The 15033-nt window shown below is 40.5% G+C and overlaps 1 pseudogene; it reads right to left on the bottom strand.

Moving 5' to 3' along the window:
• Positions 1-8960: 8960 nt before the first annotated feature.
• On the bottom strand, positions 8961-12329 carry LOC138919291 (ferritin heavy chain pseudogene; annotated as a pseudogene).
• Positions 12330-15033: the final 2704 nt, after the last annotated feature.

The following is a 15033-nucleotide window of genomic DNA, read 5'->3' on the forward strand; positions in this document are numbered from 1 at the left end:
CTGCGCCGGGGTCTGGAGGTGCAAAGAAGATAAAATAGGGCTCCTGCTCTCAAGGAGCTTGCAGGCTGCGGGGAGAGAATCCGGTAAATGAGTGATTCTAGTAAAGAGTGATGAGGGCTGTGGTTGAGGTAGGAACAAAGCGCTCTGGGAGCACAGAACGGGGGCGCTAAGTCAGATTAGGAGGGTTGGTCAAGGACCGCTTTATGAGCCAAGTAAGAGTCAGTTAGAAAGGGGGAAGAAGTACGAGTAGCGAGAAGATCGAGTGTGGTGAAGCACAGAGGTGTGAAACAAGCAGTTGCACATGGCTTGGTGTGTTGGAACGGGGGACGAGAGTGTCAGGCAGAAAGGAGACGGTGCACGCCGTGTGACCGAGCAGAGATGCTGGAACAGCACCCTGAAAGCCACGGAGAGCCCCCCGAGGGATTTACCTGGGGCTCTCATCAGGGAGGGTTTTAGAACGCAGGGTGGCAAATAGACTGGAGTGGGTTAGGCATGAAGCTGGTGACCAGTTAAAGGCAGTGGCTGGAGAGTGAAGAAGAGAGATGGCTAAAGAGATTCGAGAGCAGCTCCACAGGTCTTGGTGATCATTGGATGAGAAGGAAGGAGAGAGGGAAGCATCTAGGAGCACGCAGTTTCTGACTCGGGCTCCGTACGTAGTGGGAAGATAGGAGGAAGAGTGGGTTGGGGGATGGATGAGCAGTCCTGTCTTGGACATGTTGATTTGAGGGGCCCAGTGGCTATATAACAGGTGATTTAATGTGGGGAGTTCTAAGAGAATGAAACGTTTGGAAGTCACCAGCTTATTCAAGAAATAGCTGAAGTCAGGGTGAGGACCAAGCCACCCAGGAATTGTGTGTAGCGTTCCAAGGACCAAGATGGGGACACCAGCTTTGAAGAAGGGAGCTGAGGCTGAGAAGCCAGCACAGGAAACTGAGAAAGAACGTCTGAAGAGATAGGAGGGAATCCAGAGCAGAGGGCTGTCCCAGAAGCTGAGAAAGGTGAGGGGTGTCACAAGGTGCTCATTGTCAAAAGTGTCAAGGGTGTCAAGATTGTGTGTCTGTGTGAACTGCTCAGGAATTCAGGCTAACTTGAGAGGAAAGGCCAGGCTGAAAGAAAAGAAAGTTTTACTTCAGATAGGATGTTTCATTACTTGCAAATATACAATTACAAGGCTAACTCGTGGGGTCCTTCAGGGCTGTGATTGAAAGATTTACCATTAGAGCATTAAAAGCGTATCGTAAAAATTTAGCATCTGTTTCATTTTGGAAGTGAATTGATGGAGGAGGATGAGGTTAAAGGATTCACCCAAGGTCACGCTATTAAATGGATCGGGACCAGAATCCAGATCTCTACATATTTCGCCCACTGCTCTTTCCTCTGTATCAGTGTTTGCTTTTCAGACTTCTGCTTGCATTAGAGTCACCTAGAGGGCTTTTAGAGCGCAGATTGCTGAGCCCCACCCCAGAAGTTTGAATTCTGTAATTCTGGGCTGGGGTTGAGGCGCGTTTCTTATGAGCTCCAGGTTCCCTATTTCTTCTGGCCTGGGACCACGCTTTGAGAAGCACTGCTCTCGATGCTTCTTTATCTCTAACACCCAAATGTACTTGAGGATTCTAGGAACCAGTTAGGTCTCCCAGGTTGCTTAGTCATTCTCTAAGAAACCCTTATAGTATTAATTTGCTTAGAAGGAATATTTTCTTGATGTGAATCGGAGTGTCCCTGTGGAAAGTATGAATATGGAACTAAACTTGATTAACTCTAAACTGTTTCAGGCGCCTGCACGGTGGTAGACACTCTTCTGGGCATTGGAGGTACAGTCAAAAACCCTGCTCAGGGAGCTGAACAAATATACTAGATAAGGAATTAAGATGTACAGTATGTTAGCGAGAGTGCTAAGGAGAAAAATCAATCAGGGAAAAGGGCTAGAGATGCCAGGGCAAGAGGACATGTTGGAATTTTAAGTAGGGTGGTTGGGAAGATGAGAGGGCAACAGCGAAGTGAAGATCTCAAGGAAGGGAGAGTGAGCTGTGCCGACAGCCAGGGGAAGAAGGTGGGGCAGGACTCAGTGAGTGCTAAGGCCCTGCGGTGGGCCCGTTCTTTGAGGACCAGCAGGGAGCCTGTGTGGGCTAAGTGGAGTGAGTCGGGAAGGAGTAATAGGAAATGAAGTCAGAGATAACAGAAAGCCAGATCAATGCTGGGATCTTCTGAGCTTTTACGAAATTTAGGAAATCCTTCCATAAAATGTCACTCCTCTTCTCTTGTACTAAAATGGACTATTTACTTTTGAAGAACGTTAGGTCCCAAAATTGAGCTGTGGGTCTCCCAGTTCTGAGGGGTTATAGAAGTTCCCTCCACAAAGTGCCTAATGCATCAGCTCAGCTGCTGGTTTTCCCAAAAAAGTTGAATACAGACCAGTCTGGAGGGACGGCTATAGAAAGAAGTGTTTGTGTGGCCACCGGTTTTGTGTGTATGTGCACTTCCATCCCCCTCCCAATCCACCCCGACTTCTTCACTGAATTCTGAGAGAATACCCTGGCAATGTCGGCCGCATTTTTTCTGTATTACAAATTACACTGTCTGCACTTCTGGGAAAAGTTGACCCCACCCATATGAGTCGTGGGCCGTGGCTCAGACCTTCATTTCGTCAGCCTGCATTCTTTTTATGGTCAGACCTTTTGGGTCCTGGCCCACCCCACAACCACCTGTACTGGGGGAAAAAAAAAGACTCATTAACTTGTTAAAGGACAGACTAGGATGTTTGTCTTTCTGGAAGATTACTGAATTTATGTTCAAACATATAGAAATCTTAAAGGTAACAGTTGCCACGGTCAAAGGCCAACTAGTAGGCTGGATGGATCATTGTTCTAAGAAAGCTTTGCGTTTTCTTCTGTTCTCACATAACAATCTGACCTGGAAGAGAATGGGATCTATGGCGGAGTGAAGTGCTTCCTTGTCATCTGTGGAGCCTCGGGGCTATGTCCTGCACGAAAACCTAGGACGAAAAAGAGGCTTAGAGACTCTAAGAGTTTACCTCCTAGGCCTCTGAGAATGTAGGGGTATTTATGAGGATTAATGTCTTTAAATTGGTACATGAGAAATATTTTCTACCAGAACAAAAGAGAGTTCTAAGCTTCCCTCACAATTTGGTTTTGAGTCTTCAAAGACCACATTCGTTTCCTTGAACAGAACATAGTTTTGAAGCCATATTGGCAAATTATCAAGTTGTCTGTGGGTACAAATGATAAAGTATTGGTTTTAAAATTACATGAGTCCTCACTGATGACTTTTTTCTTTCCAGACTTGAATTAGCTCTCAGTGGCCCCCAGAGACTAGAGGGTGACTCTCTGTAGGTGAAATTCCCCACCTCTGCATCCTGCCCAGAAAGATACACGGCAGGTGGGCCGCTCTGAGACCCCGGGCTACTGTCCCTGCTCCTAGGGTCTGAGGGCTCTTTCGGGCACGGATATTTTTTGTTGATCCCTAGAATCTTAGACGGTAGGAGCTGAAGTGATCTTTGAGGTCATTTAGTCCAGCACTGCTTTTATGCTTAAAGCATGTCTCAATAGCCTCACCAAGTAGTCTAGCAGCTTCCGTAAAACGCCTCTGTTGTTTGCACTGAGGGGTGGTGCCAGGCGAGGATGGAGACCCCCGTTCCACTTACTCAGGAAGGCCTTTGTGCAGGAGGGGAGCTCTGACGGGGTTAATCTCTTCAAATGAAATTCAGTTCAATTAAAAGAGAGGAAAAGGAAACGTGGCTAATGCCTCGTTTCTTTTGCCAAATGAAACAATATTGTGGCTAGAGAATCAAGAATATCTTTTTTGGAAAACAGCTAAATGGCAAGCACCCTACGCTTGAATTTCCCTCTTAAGGAAAAAACAATCCCGAAGGCCAGACCACAATAGCAAATGCTTAGTGCCCCCGCCTCAGTAAGCCATCGTTCCCTGTCTCCACCAACGAAAACAAATTTTATGGCCCCGTCTTCACATGGATCTCTCTGTGAAAATGCTAGCAAATGTAATGACCCCAGACAGCTGCAATTATCTAAATGTCTCCCTATTAGCCATTTGAGTGGCTAAAGCCTTCTAATCAAATCAGAGTGAATGCTAATTGAAATCTAATAGAGCTGGCATCGTGTGATTAGCTATCAGAATTTGATTCCAATATTGTTAAATTACAGACAAGGCCCATCAAGTCACATGAAAAATAAATATTGTAACCTCAATGGCCAAAAGAGATGAATTCTTTCAATAAACAGAGATCAAGTTGGAACCCCTTTGTATGATGTTACTGCCACCTACTGGGACTTAGTGGAACTGCAGGGACAATCTTTCCTCGGAAGCGGGGCACAACTGTTTGTTTTCCTAACACGAGAAGTTTCTTGGAAATCAAGCAAGAGAAACTGCCCAGATTTGTATATGCTTAAATATAACTAGAGATCATGGAGAATACTAAGAATGATCATTTCTGGAAGAAGCAGCTAAGAAGATTACCGCTGGGAGGGCCTACGTTGGCAGGAACTGGAGGTGAAGTTGGATGGTCTCACTGGGACCAGACAGTGGAGCGCTGCTGAGTGAATGGCTAGAGAAAGGAGCCTCAACACTCCGCACGTCCCAGGGGACTTCGTTCCCCCCCCCTCCCCCCCCAACTCTTGGCTAATGGAAGATTCACGTACTGCTTGTAATACTCTCGGATAAATAACAACACCTATTGAATCTCTACTACGGTATGAACACAGTCTCAAAATCCTGTTGAGTGATAGAAGTGTAAAATATAGTCCCTTCCTCAGGGATTAAATAATCAATTCTGTAGAGAAATTAGAGAAAAATACAAGATATCTTATATTGGGAATTAAGGAATGACTTATGTCATGTACAGTCATGTGCCACGGAAAGACGTTTTGATCAACAATGGACCACGTATACTACGGTGGTCCCATAAGATTATAATGGAGCTCAAAAATTCCTATTGCCTAAGGGATGGCCTCATGGCCTAGTGGTTAAGTTCGGTGGGCTCCATTTCAGCAGCCTGGGCCCAGTTCCTGCATGTGGACTTACACCACTCATTGATGCTTGTGCTGTGGCTGCAACATTGGTGGCCATGCTGTGGCAGCAACCCACACATAAAACAGAGGAAGATTGGCACAGGGTGAATAGCTCAGGGTGAATCTTTCTCAAGCAAAAAGAGGAAAATTTGCAACAGATGTTAACTCAGGGCAAATCTTCCTCAGCAAAAAAAAAAAAAAAATCCCTATTGCCTAATGATATTGCATCTGTCATAACACTGTAGTGTAACACATTACTCACATGTTTGTGGTGATGCTGGTGTAAACAAATCTGCTCTGCTGGTGGTATAAAAGCATGGCACATACAATTATGTGCAGTACCTAATACTTGATAATGATGACAAGTGGCTATGTTACTAGTTTATGCACTTATTATACTATACTTTTTATCATTGTTTTAGAGTGTACTCTTTTTCCTTACTAAAACAGTTTACTGTAAATTGTGTGCTGTATTACACTGGCAGCAGCCTCATACATCTTGCTTTACCATGTCTCTTGATTGCATCATTTTCTCTTGTGCTTGAATTAATCGTATGTTGTTTTGCTCATCATGGCCCCGAAGTGTACAAAATCCACTGCTAATGTTGCCAGTAAGAGACCACATTGAGTAATTGACATGGAAACAAAATTAAAAGTGAGTAAGGACTACGGAGGCAGAAAATCAGTGATGGTCATTGCTCGCCAGTCAGGCATGTCCCCTGCCACCATAGCTATGATCTTGAAGGACAAGAACAAAGTGACAGGAGCTGTTAAAGGATCTGCTTCATCGAAGGCAATGAGACTAACAGGAATTCAAGAAGGGCCCGTATCAGATGTAGAGAAACTCCTAAAGACTTGGACTGACGACCAGACACAGAAGCATATCCCACTCAGCAGCATGACGATCATGGCCAAAGTAAAAAGTTATTTGTGATGTTGAAAGAAGAGGCTGAATCCGACTACGATGCTGAATTTACTGCTACTTGGGGGTGGTTTAAATGATTCAAGAATCATTATTCATCACATAATGTGAAAGTGAGTGGTGAGTCTGTGAGTGCTGATGTGAAGGCAGCTGACGAATTTTTGGAAACTCTAGATGAGCTGATTGTGGAGGAAAATTACTTGCCAGAGCAAATATTCAATATGGATGAATCCTCCCTATGCCAGAACCGGATGCGTGAAAGGACTTTCATCCACAAGGAGACCAAGTCAATGCCAGGTTTCAAGGCTTTTAAGACAGGATAATTGGGGGCAATGTTGCAGGCTACAAATTGAAACCTTTCAATCTGGCACAGTGAGAACCCCAGCGCCTGCAAGCATGTCAATAAGCACACACTGCCAGTGTACTACAAGAGCAATGAGAAGTCTTCGATGACCCAGCCCCTCTTTCAAGATGCCCTCCTGAATTGCTCTGCCAACGAAATGGAGAAGTGCTGTTTGGAGAATAATGTACCTTTCAAGAGTTTGCTTGTTGTTGATAATGCTCTCAGACATCCTTCTTTTATTGGTGATCTTCATCCCAGTATCAAAGTGATGTTTCTTGCTCCAAACACCACCTCTGATCCAACCAATGAATCAGGGAGTTATAGCAGCTATCAAGGCCTGCTACCTGAGGAGGACCTTTGCCCAGGCTATTGCTGCAACTGAGGAGACACTGATGCAATTCTGGAAGGGTTACAACATCTATGACTGCATCAAGAAGCTTCCTTGGGCTTGGGGTGCTGTCACCAAGGAGTGGATGAATGGCATCTGGAAGAAGATGCTGGAGAGGTTCATCCATGACTTCAGTGGATTTGCCGAGGATGAGGAGGCTGCAAACATCAGCAAGGCCGTGGTTGCGATGGCGAGCAGCTCTAACCTGGATGTGATGAGGACGATGCTGAGGAGCTCCCAGAGGTGGTTCCTGAGGAACTGACTCATGAGGAGTTTTAACTGCAGTAGGAATGCATAGCTAAAGAAGAGGCAAGAGAAAAGGAAAATTCCAGTCCTGCAAGCTCCATTCCTGGTAAGTGCCCTACACAGGTGTGCCATTTTTTATCTTTATACCATATTTTTGCTGTACCTTTTCTATGTTTAGATATACAAATACTTACCATCGTGTTACAGTTGCCTGCATAGTCAATACGGTAATGTGCTGTACAGGTTTGTAGCCTAGGAGCAATAGGCCATACCGTGTAGCCTAGGTGTGCAGTCCCATCCAGGTTTGTGTAAGTGCACTCCAGGAAGTTCACACCACGATGAAATTGCCTGACAACGCATTTCTCAGAATGTATCCCCGTTGTTAACGATGCATGGCTGTAGTGGTCTCCTAAGAAAGAGTGCTTGAGGTGTCAACATTTTGAGGCTTTGCATGTATGACAGCCGCTTTATTCTACACTCATGCTTGAGACAGTTTGGCTAGATAACGTATAATTTTCTCTCACTTGCTGAATCCATAGGGAAGCTTGCCTGTTAAATATGTGCTCCTGGAAGGTGAGAGTTGGTAGAGGGGATGGTAATTCAAATCTGTTGCTTAATTTACTAACTACATAGAAACTTAAGGTCTGTATATCTGCATGTTGGATTTGGCCTGAAATTGGTCCTGATTTTTTCAAATTTTTTTATTGTAAAGTACATATAACAAAAATTAGCATCTTAACCATGTTTAAGTATACAGTTCCATGGTATGAATTACATTCCTATTCTTGAGCAACCGTCATCATCATCCATCTCCAGAGCTCTTTGAGCTTGCCCTAACTGAAACTCTATACCCATTAAACAACAACTCCCTATTCACCCAGCCCCCGGCCCCTGGCAACCACCATTCTATTTTCTGTCTCTATCATTTTCACTACTCTAGATACATCATATAAATGGAATCATACAGTGTTAGTATCTTTGTGACTGGCTTATTTCACTTAGCATAATATCTTCAAAGTTCATCCATGTTGTAGCATATGTCAAAATTTCCTTCCTTTTTAAGGCTGAATAATATTCCACTGTATGTATATACGTACATTTTGCTATCTATTTATCTGTTCATGGACCTTTGGGTTGCTTCCATGATTTACCTATTCTGATTTAGCTATGAACATGGGTGTACAAATATATCTTTGAGACCCTACTTTCAATTCTTTTGGGTGTAGACCCAGGAGTGGAATTGCTGGATCATATGCTAAATCTATTTTTAAGTTTTTTGGGAATTGCCCTGCTGTTTTCCACAGTGGCTGTACCATTTTACATTTATACCAACAGTGCACAAGGGTTCCAATTTCTCCACATCCTCGCCAGCACATGTTATTTCGGGTTTTTTGATAGTAGCCATCCTAATGGATACGAACCGGTATCTCATTCTGGTTGTGATTTGCATTTCTCTGATGATTAGTGATGTTGAGCATCTTTTCATGTGCTTATTGGACATTCGAATATCTTTCCTGGGGAAATGTCCATTCTAGTCTTTTGCCTAGTTTTGAATTGGGTTATTTGTTGTTTAGTTTTAGGAGTTCTCTATATGTTCTGGATATTAATCCCTTATCAAATATATGATTTGCAAATATTTTCTCCCATTCTGTGGGTTGCCTTTTCACTCTGTTGAAAAATGTTCTCACAACTAGGAGGACCCACAACTAAAATATACAACTATGTACTGGGGGGATTTGGGGAGAAAAAGCAGAAAGAAAAAAAAAGAAAAAGAAAAAAGAAGATTGGAAACAGTTGTTAGCTCAGGTGCCAATCTTTAAAAAAAAAAAAAAGAAAAATGTTCTTTGTTGAGGGGTGAGGGTACTAAATTGCTTTATTTGAAGGAACGGTACAAATGAAAGGACTTAAGTAGATGTTTTGGTACAACCTATAGAAAAGGTAAAGGTGACCCCAACATGTGCGTATTGCCTTGGTGACCAGGGCACTCACCCCCGTGGCTATGGGAAGCCAGCATAAAGCTTAGTTCTCATTGTCACTGTCTCCCAGGATGTACTTGTCGAAGAGATAGTGCGTCATGCCAGCTTCTGGGCCTGCCATCTTGTGTATCGGTTATGTGGTCACCCAATTCTTTGATAGATTTCACCTGTTGATTCAGGTAACGAGCCTCAATGGAGTCACACAGTAGGGGTTGTTTCTGTCAGTGGCCAGTTGGTGCAGTTCCAGTAGAGACTGATTCACACTTCCCAAGTGTAACACACACTCCTGTGTATTCAGCCCGTTCTCCCGGTCTGGTTTCTGGATATCCTGAAGGAAGACTTGGTCACCTCGGTGGTTCTGCAGCTTCATCAGTTTCTCAACCAGTTCCCTCTCCTCACGAGACTGGTGAAGAAAATAGTTGGCAAAGTTCTTCAAGGCCAATCTTCGTGGTCAAAGTGGTAAGACACGGTTAGGTAGATGTGGGAGGCGTGGAGCTCCAGGTTGATCTGGCAGTTGATGGTGGCCTCCGAGTCCTGGTGGTAGTCCTACCAGTGAGGGGGACGCAGTTGTTATGGCGGGTGGCTGACAAGAGGCAGCGGTGGCTGCCCAGCACTGGACCCCAGCAGGGGTCTTAGGGCTGTCACTGGGCACTGTGAGGAGGTGGCTGAGGGCTGGCTCCAAGTGGCCAGCCAGAGGAGCAGCTCCTGTTTCATCCAAGCACTGGTGAGGCAGGAAACTGGTGACTCTTGGAAAAGACTGTCGAAAGCCTCCTTTGATGCACAAAAGCTTTTAATTTTCTTGGTTGACCTTGTCTATTTTTTCTTTTGTTGCCTGTGTCTTTGATGTCATGTCCAAGGAATCATTACCAAACCCAGTGTCCTGAAGCTTTTTCTCTATGTTTTCTTCTAAGTGTTTTATGTTTTAGGTCTGATATTTAGGTCTGTGATCCATTTTGAGTTAATTTTTGTATATGGTATTAGATAAGGGTCCAACTTCATTCTTTTACGTGTGGATGTCTAGTTTTCCCAGCAACACTTGTTGAAAAGACTATCCTTTCTTCATTGAATGGTCTTGGCATCCTTGGTGAAAATCAATTGACTAGATATGTGAGGGTTTATTTCTGGGCTCTCTATTCTATTCCATTGGTCTATATGTCTATCTTTATGCCAGTACCACACTGTTTTGATTACTATAGTTTTGTAGTAAGTTCTGAAATCAGGAACTATGAGTCCTCTCACTTTATTCTTCTTTTTCAAGATTGTTTTGACTATTCTGGGTCTCTTGAAATTCCGCATGAATTTTAGGATGGATTTTTGTATTTCTGTAAAAAATGTCATTGGGATTTTGATAGGGATTTCATATAATCTGTAGATTGTTTTGAGTAGTATAGACATTTTCACAATGCTAAGTCTTCTAATTCATGAACATGGAATGTGTTTCCATTTATTTATGTCTTCTTTAATTTCTTCCTGCAATGTTTCATAGTTTTCATTGTAGAAGTCTTTTACCTCCTTAGGTAAGTTAATTCTACATATTTTAGTCTTTTCGTGCTACTGTAAGTGGAACTGGTTTTTTAATTTTCTTTTCAGTTTGTTCATTGTTATTGTATAGAAATACAACTGATTTTTGTATGTTGACTTTGTATCCTGCTATTTTGCTAAATTTGTTTATTAGTACTAACAAGATTTTTTTGTGGAATCTTTAAGGTTTTCTACATTTAACATAGTATCATCTGTGAACAGAGATATTTTTACTTCTTCCTTTCCAATTTGGATACCTTTTATTTCTTTTCTTTTCTTTTTTGCCTAATTGCTCTGCCTCAGGCTTCTAGTACTATGTTGAATAAAAATGGTGAAAGCAGGCATCATTGCCATGTTCCTAATCTTAGCGGAAAAGCTTTCAGTCTTTCACTATTGAGTATAATGTTTGCTGTGGATTTTTCATAGATGGCTTTTGTTATGTTGAGGTAGTTTCCTACTACTCCTAGTTTGTTGAGTGTTTCTTTTATCACGAAAGGGTGTTGAATTCTGTCAAATGCTTTTTCTGTATCAACTAAGATGATTGTGAAGGTTTTTTCCCTTCATTCTATTAATGTGGTTGATTAACATTGAGCAATTTCTGTATGTTGAACCTTCCTTGCATTCCAGGAATAATTCCCACTGGGTCATGATGTATGATCCTTTTAATGTGCTGCTCAATTTGGTTTGCTACTATTTTGTTGAGGATTTTTGCATCAATGTTCACAGGGGATATTGTTCTGTAGTTTTCTTTTCTTGTAGTGTCATTGTCTGGCTTTGGTATTAGAGTGATGCTGGTCTCATAGAATGAATTTGGAAGTGTTCACTCCAATTTTTGGGAAGAATTTGAGAAGGATTGGTGTTAGTTCTTCTTTAAATGTTTGGTAGAATTTACCACTGAACCATCAAGGCTAGGGCTTTTATTTGTTGGGAAGTTTTTGATTACTGATTCAGTCTCCTTACTAGTTATAGGTCTATCAGATTTTGTATTTCTTTATTATTCAAACTTGATAGGTTTTGTGTTTCTAAGGATTTTTCCATTTCATATAGGTTGTGAAATTTGTTGGCATACAATTGTTCATAGTACTCTCTTATAATCCTTTTTATTTCCATAGATTCAGTAGTAATGTCCCCACTTTCATTTATTTTATCTTAATAAAATAAATTCTCTCTTTTTTCCTAGTCAATCTAGCTAAAGATTTGTCAGTTTTGTTGACGTTTTCAAAGAACCAACTTTTGGTTTCATTGATCTCATCTATTGTTTTTCTACCCTCTATTACATTTATCTTTGCTCTAAACTTTATTATTTCCTTTTTTCTGCTAGCTTTGGGTTTATTTGTTTCTTCTTTTGTTAGTTTCCTAAGTTGTAAAGTTAGGTCATTGATTTGAGATCTTTCTTGTTTTTTAATGTAAGTGTTTATAGCTATACATTTCCCCCTTAGTACTGCTTTTGCTGCATCCCATAAGTTTTGATATGTTATATTTTTGTTTTCATTAGTTTCTAAGCATTTTCTAATGTCCCTTGTGATTTCTTCTTTAAGTCATTGGCTGTATAGGAGTGTGTTGTGTAATTTCTACAAATTTATTAATTTTCCAGTTTTCCTTCTGTTACTGATTTCTAACTTCATCTTATTATGATTGGAGAAGATATTTTGGGTGATATCTATCTTTTAAAATCTATTGAAACTTAATTGTAGCCTAGCATATGTTTTATCCTGGAGAATGTCCCACGTGCACTTGAGAAGAATGTGTATTCTGTCGTTGTTGGGTAGAGTGTTCTGTATGTCTCTTAGGTCTAGTTGGTTTATTGGATTGTTCAAGCCCTCTCCTTACTTATCTTCTGTCTGTCTGTTCTCTCCATTATTGAGAGTGGGTTATTGAAGTCTCCAGCCATGATTGTGGAACTGTTTATTTTCCCTTCAATTCTGTCAGTTTTTGCTTCATATATTTTGATGGTCTGTTATTAGGTGCATAAATGTTTATAATTAGTTTATCTCCTTGCTATTCAACCACTTATTAATATATAATGTCTTTCTTTGACTTTTGTAAACTTTTTTGATTTAAAGTCTGTTTTGGGGTGCCAGCCTGGTGGTGCAGTGGTTAAGTTCACATGTTTCACTTTGGCAGCCTGGGGTGCACCAGTTCAGATCCTGGGTGCGGACCTATGCACTGCTTGTCAAGCCATGCTGTGGCAGGTGTCCCACATATGAAATAGAGGAAGATGGGCACAGATGTCAGCTTAGAGCCAATCTCCCTCAGCAAAAAGAGAATTGGCAACAGATGTTAATTCAGAGCTAATCTCCCTAAAAATGAATAAATAAATAAATAAAGTCTGTTTTGTCTGATATTAGTATAGGCACCTCTGCTGTTTTGGTTACTATTTGCATGGAATGTCTTTTTCCATCCTTTCACTTTCAACTTATTTGTGTCTTTGGATCCAAAGTGAGTCTCTTGTAGAGATCATATAGTTGGATCATTATTTTAAATCCATTCTGCCAATCTGTGTCTTTTGATTGGAGATTTTAATATATTTACATTTAAAGTACTAATTGATAAAGAGAGACTTTGTCATTTTAATATTCGTTTTCTATATGCCTTAGCGTTTTTGGTCCTTCATTTCCTGCATTCTGTCTTCTTTTGTGTTTAGTTGATTTTTTTGTAGTAAAACATCTTAATTCCCTTCTCATTTGTGCATATTCTATACCTATTTTCTTTGCAGTTACCATGGGGATTACATTTCACATCCTAAAGTGATAACATTCTAATTTGAATTTATACCAGCTTAAGTTCGAAAACATACAACTCTGCTCTTATATAGCTCCATCCCCATTCCTTTCAGTTATTTATTTTATTTTTTATTTTTTTAGGAGAAACCATTCTGTATGCTTTTAATTATTTTTATTGCGGTAACTTTGGCTTATAGAATTATGTAAATTTAAGGTGTACGTCATTGTATGTCTACTTCTGTATACACTACATCATGTTCACCACCAAGAGTCTAGTTTCCATTTATTACCATACAAGTGTCCCCCTTTTCCCCTTTTGCCCTCCCCCTCTTCTCTTCTGGTAACCACCAATCTGCTCTCTGTATCTATGTGTTTGTTTGTTGTTGTTGTTTTCTATCTTCCACTTATGAGTAAAATCATATGATATTTGTCTTTCTCTGTCTGACTTATTTTGCTAAGCATAATACCCTCAAGGTCTATCCGTGCTGTTGCAAATGGCAAGATTTCATCATTTTCTATGGCTGAGTAATATTTCATTTTATGTATATATGATTCATTCATTTGTTGATGGGCACTTAGGTGATTTCCAAGTCTTGGCTATTGTGAATAATGCTGCAGTGAACGTAGGGATATAGATATCTTTTCAAATTAGTATTTTCATATTCTTTGTAATAAATACCCAGAAGTGGAATAGCTGGATCATACAGTATTTCTATTTTTACTTTTTTGAGAAATCTCCATACTGTTTTCCATAGTGGCTGCACCAGTTTACATTCTCACCAGCAGTGTATGAGGGTACTCTTTTCTCCACATCCTCTCCAACACTTGTTATTTCTTGTCTTTTTAATAATAGCCATTCTGACAGGCATGAGGTGATATCTCATTGTGGTTTTGATTTGCATTTCCCTAATAATTAGTGATGTTGAACATCTTTTCATGTGCCTATTGGCCATTTGTATATCTTCTTTGGAAAAATATCTGTTCAGATCCTTTCCCTAATTTTTAATCAGGTTGTTTGTCTTTTTGTTGTTGAGTTGTATGAGTTCTTTATACATTTTGGATATTAATCTCTTATCATATATATGATTTGCAAATATCTTCCCCCAAATGGTAGATTGTCTTTCATTTTGTTGGTTTCCTTTGTTATACGTAAGCTTTTTAGTTTTATGTCATCTCATTTGTTTATTTTTGCTTTTGTTTCTCTTGCCTGAGGAGACATATTCAAAAAGATACTGCTAAGGCAATGTCAAAGAGCTTACTGCCTATGTTTTCTTCTAGGACTTTGTGGTTTTGGCTCTCACATCCAAATCTTTAATCCATTTTGAGTCAATTTTTGTATGATGTAAGATAGTGATCTAGTTTCATTCTTTTACATGTGGCTGTTTTCCCAACACCATTTATTGAAGAGACCTGTCTTTTTTCCATTACATGCTCTTGGTCCCTTTGTTGAAAATTAGCTGTCCATAGATGTGTGGGTTTATTTCTGAGCTCTCAATTTTCTTCCATTGATCTGTGTGTCTTTTTCTGCCAATACTGTGTGGTTTTGATTTATGGTATACTTTGAAATGAGAGATTGTGGTACCTCCAGCTTTGTTCTTTTTTCTTAGAATTTCCTTGGCTATTTGGGGTCTTTTGTTATTCCATATAAATTTTAGGATTCGTTGTTCTATTTCCATGAAAAATGTCATTGGGATTTTGATAGAGATTGCATTGAATCTGTAGATTGCTTTAGGTAATATGGACATTTTAATTATGTAAATTCTTTCAATCCATGAACATGGAATATCTTTCCACTTCTTTGTGTCTTCTTTGATTTCTTTCAACAATGTCTTATAGTTTTCAGTGTATAGGTTTTTCACCTTCTTGGTTAAA

Source organism: Equus caballus, chromosome 1 (assembly GCF_041296265.1).
Source record: "Equus caballus isolate H_3958 breed thoroughbred chromosome 1, TB-T2T, whole genome shotgun sequence".
NCBI lineage: Eukaryota > Metazoa > Chordata > Mammalia > Perissodactyla > Equidae > Equus > Equus caballus.